The sequence below is a fragment of the Gasterosteus aculeatus genome, chromosome 4 (assembly GCF_964276395.1).
Source record: "Gasterosteus aculeatus chromosome 4, fGasAcu3.hap1.1, whole genome shotgun sequence".
Classification (NCBI taxonomy): Eukaryota; Metazoa; Chordata; class Actinopteri; order Perciformes; family Gasterosteidae; genus Gasterosteus; species Gasterosteus aculeatus.
Genome location: NC_135691.1, coordinates 612,501 through 620,021, shown reverse-complemented (window position 1 = coordinate 620,021; position 7,521 = coordinate 612,501). Strand labels below are relative to the sequence as shown.

Sequence of the window (7,521 nt, the reverse complement as noted above, 5' to 3'; positions counted from 1 at the left end):
TTCTATCTGATGGTGGTTCTATCTGATGGTGGTTCTATTTGATGGTGGTTCTATGTGTTGGTGGTTCTATGTGATGGTGGTCGTGCCTGATGGTGGTTCTATTTGATGGTGGTTCTATGTGATGGTGGTTCTATGTGATGGTGGTCCTGCCTGATGGTGGTTCTATCTTGTGGTGGTTCTATTTGATAGTGGTTCTATGTGATGGTGGTTCTGTCTGATGGTGGTTCTATTTGATGGTGGTTCTATGTGATGGTGGTTCTATGTGATGGTGGTCGTGCCTGATGGTGGTTCTATTTGATGGTGGTTCTATGTGATGGTGGTTCTATGTGATGGTGGTCCTGCCTGATGGTGGTTCTATGTGATGGTGGTCCTGCCTGATGGTGGTTCTATCTGATGGTGGTTGTATTTGATGGTGGTTCTATGTGATGGTGGTTCTATGTGATGGTGGTCCTGCCTGATGGTGGTTCTATCTGATGGTGGTTCTATGTGATGGTGGTTCTATTTGATAGTGGTTCTATGTGATAGTGGTTCTGTCTGATGGTGGTTCTATCTGATGGTGGTTCTATATGATGGTGGTTGTATGTGATGGTGGTTTTGTCTGATGGTGGTTCTATCTGATGGCGGTTCTACGTGATGGTGGTTCTGTCTGATGGTGGTTCTATGTGATGGTGGTTCTATGTGATGGTGGTTCATTGTTTATTCTGTACACATGACATCATTGCAGTCTGTCCATCAGGAGACGGATCCTCCTCTGACGTTCTCACTGAGGTTCCTTTTTCCCCCCTGGAAGGGTTTTTCATTGTTTGGGTTTTTCCTGTGTCATGTGAGGTTTTCGGGACAGAGGATGTCGTACAGACGTGTAGATTTGTCATTTGCGATTTTGGGCTATACAAAAAAAATGAATTGAAAAAAAAAATGTAATATTTATTTTCTGCGTTATGGTTCATGTGAAACATACATCAAACGTATGTCATCAAATGAATGTTATTACATCATAGAAACGAAGCATTTCTTGTGTAAAACAAGCTCCGCTTACACAACATCCAGAACGAGCACAGCGCTCTGCTAAGTGACAGTCCTGTGTTTGTGTGACCGACCCAGACTACTACTCCTTATTATCCCCCAAAGTAAGACACATTTTTCATTCGTTGTGAAACACTTTTTCTGTCATTGAGTTCACCCGTCTGGGGGCCACATCGACAGAACGTCGCTGACTGGAGGACCGGACGTCGTTACTCTTCCTCCTCCCGAAGACGCCGGCTAATAAGAACAACCAGAGACACGAGGTCGTTCCCTTTCAGCCGATCCCATTGGCCGAAGGCGGTGGCCCGGCAGCCTGAGTGGCACCGTCCTGCTCTCGGGGGTCACGGTGTGTCAGGTTCCTGCGCTGGCCTTTGCCCCCCCCCACGTCACCGTGTGTGTTTTTCACAATGACAAACTGAGGCAATTAGGCGCAGGAGGACTCCTCTGGCAGCGCCGTCTTACTTCGCTCATCGATTTATGTCCCTGCTGGCGCCGGCGGGGCGGCACGGAGACACCTCAGGGCCCAACGCGGGATTCAATCTGACGTCCCCCGATGTTTAAGAACCTGTCAATCAATCCGAAGGCGGGTAGAAATATTGTGTAATGAATTAAAAAGCTGAACCGTGCAGCTTTGAGATGAAGCAAGCGGAGAGGATTCCTCTCTTTGGTAGCGCGCCTCTTATTGATTGCTTCCTCTGCGTTTTGTGTCACCAGCTCACGGAAAAGAGACTTTGAAGACGACGCATATTGACATATGGTCGGGGACGCTCTAATTGAATTTGTGTGCTATCTTACAGGTCCCCTGATTACCGCTGTTTGGGAGTTAATTGGTGTCGCTGAGCCCTCGGAGGGGAACAGACGGCGAGCTGACGCTGGCTCACACCTCCAGCGCTTTTTGTTTTATGGAGCAGAGAGAAGCTTTGTCTCTTCATTCATCAAACGTGTCACATCACCCAAAAGAAGTCCCTTTTTCATCGGGATCTCCAACTACCTGCCGCTGATACGGGGAAATGAAGGCCTGCGGCGCTCGCCAACAGCATCCTGCTTCCGCTTCTCCTCCTTTTTGACTCGCCTCCAGTTTCCCTTCGATGGTCTGAAAGCGCCTCAGCGATTCGCTGTCAAACTGGCAGAAGAAAGCGTGCGCAGACGTCGGCATTCGGCGGCCGGCGATGAGAAGCGAGAGATTCGTCACCTCTGTGAACGAGGTGGTCGTCCGGGTCTGAAGCCACTGCCAGCCCATTAGAGAAAGAGCACGCTCAGCAGATCTGTGACTTCGCTAATCACGAGCCAGGGAGCCGATCTGAGCACAAACATACGACTGCTGAGCGGGCACAAAGCCGCCAAAAGACCCAATAACCAAACAACTCCAGCGCACAAAGTCCAGAGATCAGCTCAGGGTGTGAAGTGCAGTGAAATGTGGAAGGTGGTTCACTGACTTGATACATGAGCCACCTCGTTGCTTAAACTGGATTACTTTGATGTCCTAACGAAACTAATTAGAGTCCTCGCCAGCTTTAGCTCTTGTGTCTCAGCTGATCGGTATTCATCACCAAGTGGACCAGTGTCTGTGTGATGGGAAAGGTGTCGCTTGAAGTGATGATCTTCTCTGCTTATGCATTCATGAGTAGTTATTTACATAAACATCCTCAGTTACTGTCTTTTGCAACCAGGTTTGAGCATAAATCCACCCACTGCATTGATTTATGATGCATAAATACGACAGTCAGAGCAGATCGGAATGGAACTCTGAATTTAAGGCCATGAAAACATGGACGCAGCTAACGACAATTAGCTACCGGCTAGCTTAGAAATGAGTAAAAGGGAAAAGCTGTTGTCTCCAACTTCACTAATCAATCATTGGTTCACCAGATCCATGTGCTGACTGATTGATTTCCTCAGAAAGGAGCAGAAACAATAGAACATTGATTGATAGATTGATTGATCTTGGTCAACTTTGACACGCCCCCCCAGAGCCTCGGCGGGCCGCCCCGGGTCGACTCAGCCGCCGCCCCCCTCGCTCCGTCCGTCCTGCTTGAGGTCTTGGCCACGCGTCCCGTCACCGCTCATCAGCCGCCGGTGCTCCGGCAGCTGCATCAACGTGCAGAACGGCATTCTGGGAGGACCGGGGAGGATTGAAAGTGGCAGCCGCGGTTGAACTCCGGAGCGGTTTCTCTCTGCAGCAGGTCAGAGGTCGGCGGAGTCTGCGGGTAACACGACGCCTGTGAGAAATGCGCGGCATCATCCTGCCGCCGCGGCGGGATCTGGGTAACTTCCTGTCGTGTGTGTAGGCGGCCTCCAGCTCACCCGGCGCCTCGCTGTCACGCGCCGCGTCGCTGCATGTTTAATGCCGCTACAAGAGTTGTGCATTTACAGCGTTTGGCAGCACGCTGTGGCACCCGTCCCTCGGCAGGCAACTCACACGCCAACGGTTTCACATCTACTGTTGATCCAGTATTTTCATGTAGAAAAAAGAAAATGGTAAATACTTTTAATAACAGTTTCACTTGTTCTCATTTTACTGAACAATAAAGTTAAACTACATGTTTGCTCTTAAGGTTGCCAGAATTGTCAAAGGATTTTGAATCCAAAAATAATTTCTCAGACTGTGCGCCATCATCAACACATCCACGCAGCGTTAGCCGGGTGTTATGGGTAGTTAACGCCGCGCAAATCTCACCCTGTCAGCATGCGGAGTGTCGGGGAGCTGATTGGTTCCAGCAGCACCTGTTGGAAAAGTGAGTTTTAATACGGGAGGACTTTGCATGATAACCATCAGCTTGGTGTCAGTCGGACAAGGAGCCGTCAAAGAGCTGCAGAGAACCTGAGGAACCTCTAACCATCTGAAGAAGGTCTGCCTGTGGTTCCTTCAAGCACAAACAACCTGTGATTTTCTCACATCCACGTTGCTCCTCCCTGACGCTCCCTCTCTGCTGCAGCAGCAGCGATGATGAAGAGCTACGAGAAGGGTCTGCTGAGTCTGACCCTTCACGCCACCCATGAATCAGCCGAGCAGCATAAACATTTGGACGATAAATAACTATAATTAAGAAGTACTGGTTATTGCATAAATTAGGTAATCAATTAGGCTGCGTTGGGTATTCATGCGCTGCCTGCTTGGCCTGCAGTTTGACTTATTAGACTGCACTGTGTGTGTGTGTGTGTGTGTGTGTGTCTACATACACTGAGAGAGAGTAATGACGCTTCTGGTTTATGTATTTATACCATAAGCACTGCAAAAGGAGATGCATGTTGGCCATATATTCCGTTTATTACTCAGTGAGTCATAATGCTTATTTCAATAAAACAAGAGAAAAAGGCTTCCTAAGTTCTGCTCTTCACCTTTTTACAGTAACTTGTGTTTTGCAGGAAGCATTTCATATATTTGTATCTATTTTCATTTTGCTTACTCCATGAAGTGTAATTAAAGGATTCTATGCTCCTGCATTAAGGGGAATTAAAACTTCCACCTCCTCTGACAGGGTTAACGTTGGTGATGTGAAAACATATCCAAAGCTTTTATTTTGAAAGGTAAGAGGAAAGAGCTTTTGTTGAAGTTAAAGAATAGTAATGATTCAGATCCACAAAATATCGACCCTCTGAATTAAAATGTCCCCTCACAGTATCCATGACAACAATATGCAATATAATAGTTCATAGTGATGGATTGTGTTCTTTTTTATGTTCAAACGCACACGTGGTCATCGTTTAGATGAAGTTACGACGGTTTGAACCGAGCTGCACGGGGGAACGTTCCTCCACAAGTTGAGATTAAAACACACGCTTCATTTTCGCAGTGTTTGCTTTTACTTCCCAAACAGGTCCCCGGCGGGGGTCCCTCCCCCACGTCCCTCCCACGGCGCCCCTCACTTAGCCGCCATGAATAGCTGATGGAGAAAAGAACAACAATTGTTACTTAAGTCTTCATATAATATTTAAAGGGCGAGCGGGCAGAAAGCACTGAGGGGTTCCGTGCAATCAACTGCCGGGGGGAGAGGGGGGGGGGGCACCGGAGGGAAAGAAGAAACAAAGAAAAGAAATGATTCATTTGGGGGGAGGGGGCCCCAAATAAATATATTAATGCCACGGTTGTAACTGCCCCCCCAGCCTGCATGCGGCGGCAGCCTGCGAGCGCACCGCGGTGGAGGAGCGACAGATTGCCTGCGATCCACGCGGCGAGCTCAGCCCACGTTAAGGACGGCCTCGGCGTCTTCGCCCCCCCCCCCCCCCTCCCTCCGAGCAGCTGCTTTTGTTTATTCTGCACCTAACATGCCCTCCCCCCAAAGTTTACCCTTGATCAACAAGCATATTAGGTTATGCTAATATTAGCCGTCATTAGAAAGCTGCTCACGGCGCCTGCTCCCCGGCCGCTCGCTGACTCATTTGTTTTGATACTCGCGCTCCCTCCCAGCGCGTCAGCGGCCGGCGGCTCCGCTGGGCCCCGCGTGGGCGCGCCAACGCGGGGCCAAAGGTTAAATCCTGCACATGTACATTATTTGAGTTAGCTTTCAGCTAATGTGCAACTCCTACCTCTCGCTCTTAAACATGACGGAGGAGCACTAATGGACCGCCGCGGGGCTGTAATGTTCCGGAGAGCGCCGGGCGGAGCAGCGGCGGCCGTTCAGTCTCACACTCTGCAAAACAAAGTTCCACCCAACGTGACCTCTCGTTCAGGCCATTAGAGCCCCGGTGGGAAGCTGCCGAGGAGAAACAGCTCGATGCCTTCTTACTTCTGCAAACACTTTGAGAAGTGTGCGTGACAGTAATCAACTCATTCAATTCAGCGCCAAGTGAGTCCGCCAAAACCTTTTTCCCATTCACACGCAAATATGTGAACAGTGTTTAGTCACCTTCGGCTTTATTAACAGTTTAATTAGAACGTTTGAGGAGAAACCGCTCGAATGAGGAGCCTCATCTCATCAGACCCGCAGCAGCTTCTGCTGAGAGGACCTGAACCAGATTGCCCGGTTCTCCAGGTCTCCATGTGATTTTGAGAGAAGAACGTTGGTATGAATGTTTGTGATACCATCAGTCATGGAGACAGGAGAGTCTCCTCCATGAGAACAGAGATGATCAGAGAGGAACAGCTTTGTTATGAGAGCTGCTTGTTGACTCATCGTTTCTCTGCAGGCCTCCTTTCTCTCTCACACACACACACAGACACACACACACACAGTTCAGCGTTGTGTGCTCGGGTCAAACACCTCTGGAGGACGGCTGCTCTCACTGAACACTCCAGTTTAACCGGAGCCAGAAGAAGAGTCCGTGGATCCAGGCGGTATTGTTCATCTTCAGGGACTCTGTGTATTCTCTATTGCTTCTCTACCAACAAGCCACATTTCAAACGAACACCAGCAACCTACAGGTAACAAAACATCCTCTGTACGCCATGTTTAGAAATCAAACTATTTCAATTCCCTTATATAATTATTATATAATGCACCTTTTTGTCTCGCAGCACTTATCTGATGTCCACAGCAGAAGAAGAAGACGTCCTTCTCAGGGCTCTACTTCCTGTTCCTGCTTCGTCTCGACGTGTCCGATTAAAGCCTCCGTCGTTGCTCCGCCCAACTCCTCCCTCCAGGGGGAGGAGTATTAATCTGTGAATGCGCACACACACACACACACACACACACACACACACACACACACACACACGCACACACACGCCAGCTATCTGCTCCATCTGGGCTCTTCTTGCTCGTTAAGACGGATTGAGGAGCGAGGAGGGTCCCTGAGACGGAGGCAGAATCTGAGCCTAATGACCTGACAGCCGTGATTCTATCAGGACACAATCTGCTGCAGCAATTAGGGGCCACATTTGCATATCAACGATTGGTCTCCGTGGCGACCGAGTCTGAGGTCCTTCAGCATGAACATGGGGAGGAGCAGGTCGTTCTCTGACCATGAGGTCGCTGGATTGATCCCTGAGAACAATGTTAGAGATTCCATCATCTTTAAAACTGGAATTCATTTTGAAGCTAAAAGTTTTAACAATTTTAACAACAATTCAAATCCAGTTTCTAGAGTTTGGCCAGCGAGCCTCAATGTTCAGCTGGAGTTCTAAAACTCAATTTTCCAAACGTGAATTCATCTTACTGGGTTTCAACTTCGTCCTTAAACTTCATCTCTTATTATTGCATTCTCTCGTATTCATTACTTTTTTATTGCAGATGCCCAGTGGAGTTTGCATTGCAACTAAGTGCTTCTCCATTAAATCTGAATAAATGTCCTCATGAAACTCTTTCTGAAGTGAACCGACGTGCATCAATGTTCTTCTCGTGAGGACATTTTAGTCCACCAGCAGGTCCATTCAACCAGTCCACCATCACGTCCACCAGCAGGTCCATTCAACCAGTCCACCATCACGTCCACCAGCAGGTCCATTCAACCAGTCCACCGTCACGTCCACCAGCAGGTCCATTCAACCAGTCCACCATCACGTCCACCAGCAGGTCCATTCAACCAGTCCACCATCACGTCCACCAGCAGGTCCATTCA

General features: G+C 48.8%; 1 long non-coding RNA gene across 1 annotated transcript; it reads right to left on the bottom strand.

Moving 5' to 3' along the window:
* Positions 1 to 903: 903 nt before the first annotated feature.
* Positions 904 to 6,989, bottom strand: LOC120816905 (uncharacterized). Its single transcript, XR_013467326.1, has 4 exons — positions 6,464 to 6,989; positions 3,701 to 3,747; positions 3,328 to 3,463; positions 904 to 3,224 (listed from the first exon to the last, which is right to left on the bottom strand). It is a non-coding gene; the product is annotated as an uncharacterized LOC120816905 (long non-coding RNA).
* Positions 6,990 to 7,521: the final 532 nt, after the last annotated feature.